Source organism: Pyxicephalus adspersus, chromosome 2, assembly GCF_032062135.1.
Source record: "Pyxicephalus adspersus chromosome 2, UCB_Pads_2.0, whole genome shotgun sequence".
Lineage (NCBI taxonomy): Eukaryota > Metazoa > Chordata > Amphibia > Anura > Pyxicephalidae > Pyxicephalus > Pyxicephalus adspersus.
The window spans coordinates 50,255,098-50,263,472 of NC_092859.1; positions in this window are offsets into that span (position 1 = coordinate 50,255,098).

Below are 8,375 nucleotides of genomic sequence, written 5' to 3' on the forward strand. Positions count from 1 at the left end.
CTTGATGGAACCTTTCCCCTTGTTCCTCACTAAAATCGCCAAGGTTTTCTGGAAATTTTTGCAAATGGCTATGGAGATAGTGTACCTTTATGCTCATAGTAGCACCCACATTTTTAAAGTTTAAGAGCAAGTTTTGTACCAGTTCTTCATAATTTTGTGCTTTATGGTTACCTTGACAACCATGACAAAACTTTAAACTTCGAGTGGAACTGTCTATGAAAAGCTGCCAGTCTTCTGCTTGGTATTCTTGTACTCCCATATGGGCTAATAGTCAAGGGATGTAACCACAGTACACAATGTCTCCATCCTCACTGAAATATGGTAGGAGTGTCACCTCTCTTGTCCTATAAACCGTTTTTTTAACTTCCAATCAAAGACAGTTCTTTTCTTTTAGCCTGGATGCTAAAAGTTTAGATGCTTGTTTTGCCAGACTTAGGTCACATATTAAATCATTGAGCTCTTCTTGGGAGAACTGCTGTTTTGATGAAACACTTCCTTCATATTCACTTCCACTCCTAACTCCTGGATTACACTCCAAACCCTGTATATCCTCCATGTCAGATACAGGAATATCAGGGAGTGTACTGAACACTGGTATGGGAACATCAGCACCATGCGACACAGGTCGTCTTGCTGATTCCAAATCAGGGTACTCCCACTTGTTTTTATTGTAACAATTGAAACCTTTTACATTCACAGCTCAAAAATAACAATCATTATTATGATAATTGGGCTCTTGCCATACCATAGGTACACCAAATGTCAAACTTTTCAGTTTTCCATTTTTCCACTGACGTAGACACTTTACACAAGTTTTGCATACCATATGGGGAGCCCAATATTTATCTTGGTCCCCCAGTTTAATACCAAAATATCCAAGATATGCTTGTTTCACAAATTCTGTAATGTTTCTTTTCTGTTTCTGCTGAGAATATTCACTACAAATGTAGCAAAATACATTAGAAAAAAGAAAATGTATGAAATAAAAAGAAGGCAAATTAAAGTTTCATGAAAATAATGCTACATTTAGTATATAGAAAGCAAAACATTGGTGTAAATAAAGATTGATAATAATATGCTGTGTTAACATTTGTTATTGGTAAAATCGTCTATTCCAATTCCTGTATCACATGAACTACAGCCAATTCAATGAAACAGATGTCATTTCTGGATTCATCAGACCTGAAATACACTAACTATATTAAAAATTCCTTTTTTTGAGCTGTGTAATTATTAAAATACTTTTCAAAAGTTTTGAATCAATTGCTTTTCTTAAAAAATAACACCTGCTGATCTTCCTACCAAGTTTCTATTTTATTTTCTTGCTGTTACAAAGCGACAACTTCATTATCACCCTGTCACAATTTCTTGTTTTTTATGCAGACCACCCTAAATGGACATCTCAATGCACATTATGCAGGCACGATCATCCTCAGAAATTCTATGTTGAGAAATGGCAAGCAGACATCACAGAAGTACATACATGTAGCTCGAGGGTGGTTGTAAAAAAGCTGCAGGAAATCAGTAGCAGTGAGATGCAGCAAAGTATATGTACTTTAAAGGGGATCCATCATCAAATTTTTTTACTTAACAGATTTTTACTTAACACCAGGTTCCATTCCTGCGACCTGGTCACTAAGTGGATTGGTCGTTAATCGAGGAGCAAAGGATAGACCTGGTTGTGCAGCGCCTGTCAGCAACATGCTCACTCACAATCTGAAGCCTGGGGATCATGCAGGAATGCGGAGGAGGAGGAAAGCTGGAGACCGGAAGACCCAAAAGGAGATGCCAAGTGGATGTACATTGTACAGTTTTGTACAGTGTACTCATATTTACTAATTTAAATATGTAAAATACTTTATAGGGGGAAACAGGATTTCTTGCAGGTAAACCATAACAAAATAACATTTAGTTTTCTTTAAAATCCTCTACAAAGTCCCATATCGAAGTTTGTGAAGATCAGATCTGTGGCTGAGAGACACATCGGCCACAGAGTCTTCATCAGCTTGGACTTCCCTGCTTTACCCATGTTTGCTGTCAGTAGTGCCCGCTAAGAATGGTATAGACGGAGGTCCCAAACTAGGCTGCCATCTCCCAGGCCTGTCAAGCCACGCACTGCGAGAATACAATTTTTAATTTATTTGTATGTATTTTTATTTTTTATGCACTGTTTTTGTGCCCTTGTTACACTGAGTAAAAATCCCCTGGTGTCAGTGGGAGTGAAAATCCCCTGTGAAAAAATGATCTGATGTTAGTCGTCAATCAGAGGAAAATCGCGTCATTAGTAGACAGCGAAAGGCAAAAATGCAGTGGCATTAGTAATCAATAAGAGGTCAAAATGGTCAGGTCAGATATTAATGGTCAGTAAAAGGAAAACTACCCCACTTATGGCATATGGAAAAAAGAACATTCTGAAATGCTCCAATATTTCTTTAAGTTGGAGGAAAATATTAGTGACTTAAAACCCTTGCAGGTGGCTGCGTTGAAGCTCTTTAGGACCCAAGGCCTAGGGGGGCTTTGCAGTCCTTGCAGTATCTACAGTAACAGCTACAGACTACAGTATCAGCATGGGAGGATAAATGGCTCTATGGGAGGGTGAGAGATGGAGAAATTGGGTAGTTTGCAGGGGGCTATAAAGAGGGGCTGGAAAGAACTGTGGAGGGCTGGTGGCACAGAACTTTAGCAAGTAGTAGACTGTAGGGGACTGTGGGGGATAAAGTAGGGGAGCACTGAATTATAGATTCTGTGAGAGGTGAGGAGCTACCTCCCTACCAACTGTTCAGACCTGCTGTCAGTAAAGATGCCCCAAAGAAAGTGAAACTTTTTCCTTAACCCTCCATCTGTTGAAGAGACAGGTCACATGATTGTCTGGGGAAGAACAGGCTACCTCAGGAGACCCCTAAGGAGAGGTCAGTATCTGCTCTGCATAAGGATAGGCATTAATCTAAGTTACCTTCCTTCGAAACCTGAAAAAACACCAACCAGCCCTGGAAAGCTTGTCATTTCAGCCCTGGGTGCCCAATGCTACTCTGCAGAGTGTCCTAGATCCCTGTCTCTCACTAGGGGCCCTGAATAAATTCCCTGCTGGCTGGGTCTCCTAATTACTGCATCGGTAGTTTTGCCAGTTTTACTAGTCCAATGAATGCAGCATATAATGGAGATTAACACAGGCAAAAATGTGGACCTTTGCACTTTCTATAGAAATCATGGAGAAGTAAATATAAATGCAATGGAAGTGTTCTATTACCAGCATTACCAGGTGAAAAGAAAGGGAAAAAGGGCTAAAAAAGAATACTAATGCAGCCACTACAACTATTGACCAATTATATGCACTCTAAATACTATATAATTAATATAAAATAATTTTGTTTATGGGTTTGGATATACTTTAGGTTGTGTCATAGTATTTATTATTCATAAAGATCTTTAATTAGGCAGATATTATTTGGTACAGCATTTTCACAGCCTGCTTAACCTGTATCAGGTAGTTTCTTAACTCAATTCAGTAAAATAGGTAAAACTGGTCATATACAGAGCTTATAACTGGTCCTTCGCAAAAAACTTAACACATAGTAAGATCTGTCACAATGTACCATGGTTCCAGTTCACCTTTTCTTTCTTTTACACAGTTTACATCTTAAATTTTGTGTGTTTTATATAAGTACCATTCTAGGTGTTATATACCAAGCAAATAATAAAACTGTTCAGTAAACTACTAGTTCTAGCCAGGATGGATGACATAGGAATGAAAAATTGCACTTCTATAATTTCCAGGTCACTTGTCTCCTAGTGTTTTCTCTATGGCAATGAATGAAAAATGAATTCCTGCAAAAGGCATGGGTAGCTGCTTTCACATTCACAATGGGAGGGGATTTCCCCATTATAGAGTGCAATAAATATTGGTAAGAAAAGTGTTCTTTGCTTTGCCCAACCCATAATCTGTATAAAATTTTGCATAGGACTTTAAGTAATCTACATATACAGTCAAATAATATTACGGCTCCTGTGGCATTTTCAAATGAATAACCTGAACCTTGATGGAAATCAAGATCAGTGTATGTATGATCAGAAATGTAGATCAGATCATCTCCAAACAACCGAATTAGGGGAGTTTGAAAAGAAAATATCTGTTGTACCATAATGATGGTCAAAAGATCCTGCAGTGAGCATCTTCATGTACTGTACTGCTTTTAGTGTGAGCTTATCAGACGTGATTCAATAGTAAAATCAGTGCTTCTTGTGTATGGGCAAGTTAAGTTTTTTGTATGGTACATATATTACATGTCTATGTCTGGATTACATGGAATATGTTACCTAGGTATACATATAGTATGAAAAAAAGGTAAAACACCCACACATACTGGCACTACACTGCCAAAACCACTTACTGTGTTTTGGAAAAACTGGCAATCACATTCAATTATATGTAATGTCTCTAATTATATCATCACAGCCATTTTCAAGGAAGTTCTTTGCACTCACCAGCAGAAGTAATTGGACACAGATCTGTGAACGGAATGTTAAGTCATTACCAGAGTTGGGGAAAAATAAAGAATTTACCAAAAAGTTAACTACAGATTTTGTTCTGCTAAAATGTTTTTAAGACTGCACATACTAAATACAAACAGACATACATATATGGTTACATTTTGTATCACAAGCAGTTCTTTTTTAACATTAACACATTATATATACATTATATATAAAGTGGATTACCTATATGTATATTAAAAAAAAAAACACTAACAACAGGGAACTGACTTTACTTAGAAAATACAGATATGTCATTATATTTAATGTAATTTACAAAGAGTGCCAAAATGAGTAGGAAACACGTTGAGTAATTTTGAGTAATGTACTTTTAGATTAGTTTGATGACTGATGTACCAATATTAAACAAAATATAGTGCATTTTTTAAAAATTAATATTGCAAGGAAATTAAGCCTTTAGGGCTCTGTCACACCTATGGTGTGTAACTGTGTAGTTGGCTGCACCCGGGCAACTGCTGCGGTGTACCTGAGAGAGGAAAACCACACAGGTTCTGCAAATATTTAAACAATAACCTTGCTGCCAAAAGCAATTTGTTGGTTTTGGGAACAACAATGCAATCTGCCATGCAAAAAATGGTTTCCATCTGCCCTCATTTACTTGAAAGGGAAAGAATGGTACCATGGCTGAGCCCATAGTAAAAGACTGTGGCTCACCGAGGGTCTACAATGGCCCTTAATGGGCTATCACATCATGAAAACATATACACAAGATTAGCTATCTACTAGCAACTTTGTTTTTTTAATTACTATAATTTTGTGTTAGTATTTTTAATTTCAAGAACCTATTACTGCTTGCCATTGCTACGACCGTGTAAACACTTAGGATAAGATGTGAAAACTTTATTTACTACATATAAAAGAATGGCATTTAAAAGTGAGCAAATTAAGTGTACGTTTTAAGCGCAAGGGTTCACCAATATAGGAGTTAACATAGATAGAAGGAAGTATGGTATGCCTAGCCTGAGAGTCAAATATATGAGGTAATAAGGCAAAGACAGACTTTTACAGGCAACGTATCAATTGTGTGCAAGAAAAAATTAATTTATTTATAAAACTTGTGTTTAACTAAAAACTAGAAATAGTTTAACTGCTCTATGTATTCACTAACACATTGCTGCTATGCTAGATTTTTGTAAAATACTTAAAATGAGTGACTACCAAATAAAGATGTCAGCAGAAAATGTCTCGATACCCAATGCGTTTCGCCCCAAAGGGTTTCCTCTCAATTCCAGGTCTTTAGGTATAATATGTTTTCTTTTCAGTTAAATTGTCCAGGATTATGAGAAAACTTAGAACTTTTCATTTTGGTTTCAGCCTTAACCACAGTACAGTACTGATTTTGTGTCTGGGAACATTTTTTTGTTGTACAGTGGGGATTCTGTATGTGTAGATATATCTGGTTGTTTTAAGTATTTCTTTTGTTAATTTCTTGTATCTCTAATTTGGCAACATGGTTGGCTTAGTGGTTATTACTGTGGCTTCTGGCCAAGAGGTTAGGTAATTGGCTTTCCCCCAAAATTGACTCTAGACTTTGGTAATGACTAATGCAGGGACACTAGCTTTTAACCCCCTTTAAGGGACAGATAGTGGCATAACTCAGGACTATATAGCACTGTGTAATATTTCTTTATATGTAAGTGTGTATGTAAACAATGTAAGTGCTGTATATGTATGCAAGAGTAGAAATGTCAAACTCCATGGTAGTTGTTGGAGAGTGGGGAAAAAAAAAAGTTAGTAATATGGAAAAAAAAATTATATATCCTGCCTAGGTATCACAGCACATATGCTTCTTCCTGTTCTTAAATAATTAGCATTTTCATTTGGGAAACTTTAGCAAATTTCCTTTTCTGCTTGCAATTCAATCAAACAAGGGGAGAAGGAAAATATTCCCATTGAGGACAAAGACAGCAGCCCCAGCTAACAGAGGATATAATCCTTTCTCACTCTTTAAAAAATATTTTGGATGGAGAAGAAATTTACTGCATAGCTGCTATGTATAGTCAGAGATGTCTATAAGCTAAAATCCTAATTAGCTCTTAATGGACTATAATTATTGGATCAGTGCTGCAACTAATGTGTCCTTTGGCCCAAAATGCAGTAAAAATTCTAGAATCACAGGTCTAGCCTGACTTCTTCACCACTAATAGTTATTGTTTTTGGATGAATCATTAAACATAAACATCTGGTGGAAGGAACAAAAATAGCCATCAAACCCAAGAAAAGTCTTAATCTCAAGCAAGTAAGTAACTTCACACTCAATTATTATGGTACAACTGTCTTTGTGTTTCCATAGATTATTTCCATTATGAATTATTTGTGTTTAATATTTAAAAAAAATGGTAGCAACAGTACACTTCCCACTGTAAGAATGCAGGAGGGGGAAAGTTTTGCTTAATAGAATATACCAGAATAGATCACATTATATAATAGAATAATATAAACATTATATATGATTTGCATAGCAGTTACATGCATTATTATTTTAAGAAAATGGGGTAATATAAGCCATACTGAAAACTCAATAAATAACTCTCACCTATCCTGTATTTGTATATACTGACAGGCCTTTTAAAGAGCTTAGCAATGAACTCAAAAAGTCTGCAATCAGATTTAAATATGCTTTTTTTATTTTGTTAGGTGTATGTTCCCATAGGAACCAGTTTGGTGAGAATTCCATATTTAGAGGTTTTGCAACTTGAAATGTATATGCTGTGTTATCAGTTATATAGTTCTACGCAGAAGGATGGAAACATTGCATTTCTTCAGAAACTTAAGCAAAAATGAATTATTTTTTATCTACTCAAATTTTACCTATGGCAAATTGTGCTGCTAATCCAGTAGGGCTGCTTGTGAAAATAAAAGACCAACAAAAAGGTTAGGAGTAGTAGTTCCAAGCTTAAAGTTTGCAGAAACTTCAAAATTTACAAATAAGTTTAGCTACCTATATCTCTGGATGTGCTTTGACATGTTGTTTTTACTGATGGTAACATTTCATAATATTTTGTGTTTTTTTTTTCCTCAGCCCAAACTTCCCATATTTGTAGAAGGGTTCATATTAAAAAATAATTTTAAAAAATAATACATTGAGTAAACTTTTTTTTTAAAGGCTGTCATTAGCAGGTAAAATATGGAATGATTTTTTTGTTTTACTTTATGAGATAAAAAATTGAGTAGGTATTTTCCCCACATATCTGACCCCTCTCTCTGAGGAATGAGTACAGGTGTACATAATACCTGTTACCAGTTACCAAAAAGAGATGAATATTCCCCCCCAAAAAAAACACCACAACACACCAAAATTTTTAAACTGTAATATACTTCACTAACAGTTACTTTTTGGAGTCTACAGTGTCTGAATATGGGATCTCATGACAAATCCTTTTTAGTACTGGCTGCCTGGTACTCATTCTTAACAGCTGCCTGCTCTCATGTATGGATACATAAAAAGATACATTATAAAAATATACATAACACTATTACATACCCCTGTACTTGAAGATTAAAGAGCACCTGTCACATCAATATTAGGCTAAAGCTAGGTACACACTTTCAATAATTATTATTAGAAAATGAACGATTACGACCGATCAAAGATCGTTCAAATATAATCCTCCAACAGTGTCCACATGCTAGATACAATCGTTTGAACGATGCAGGGAGGGACATGTAAAGGAGAAACTGTACCGCAGAAACATGCACAATCACTGAACGACCGTACACGATAGATAGTGAAAGATCGTCGTTCATTTCCAACGACAACCCTCGTTTGTCGGTGTCCTTGGTCACTTTTTTTTGGCCAATCGGTTGTTCATCGGTCGTTCGTC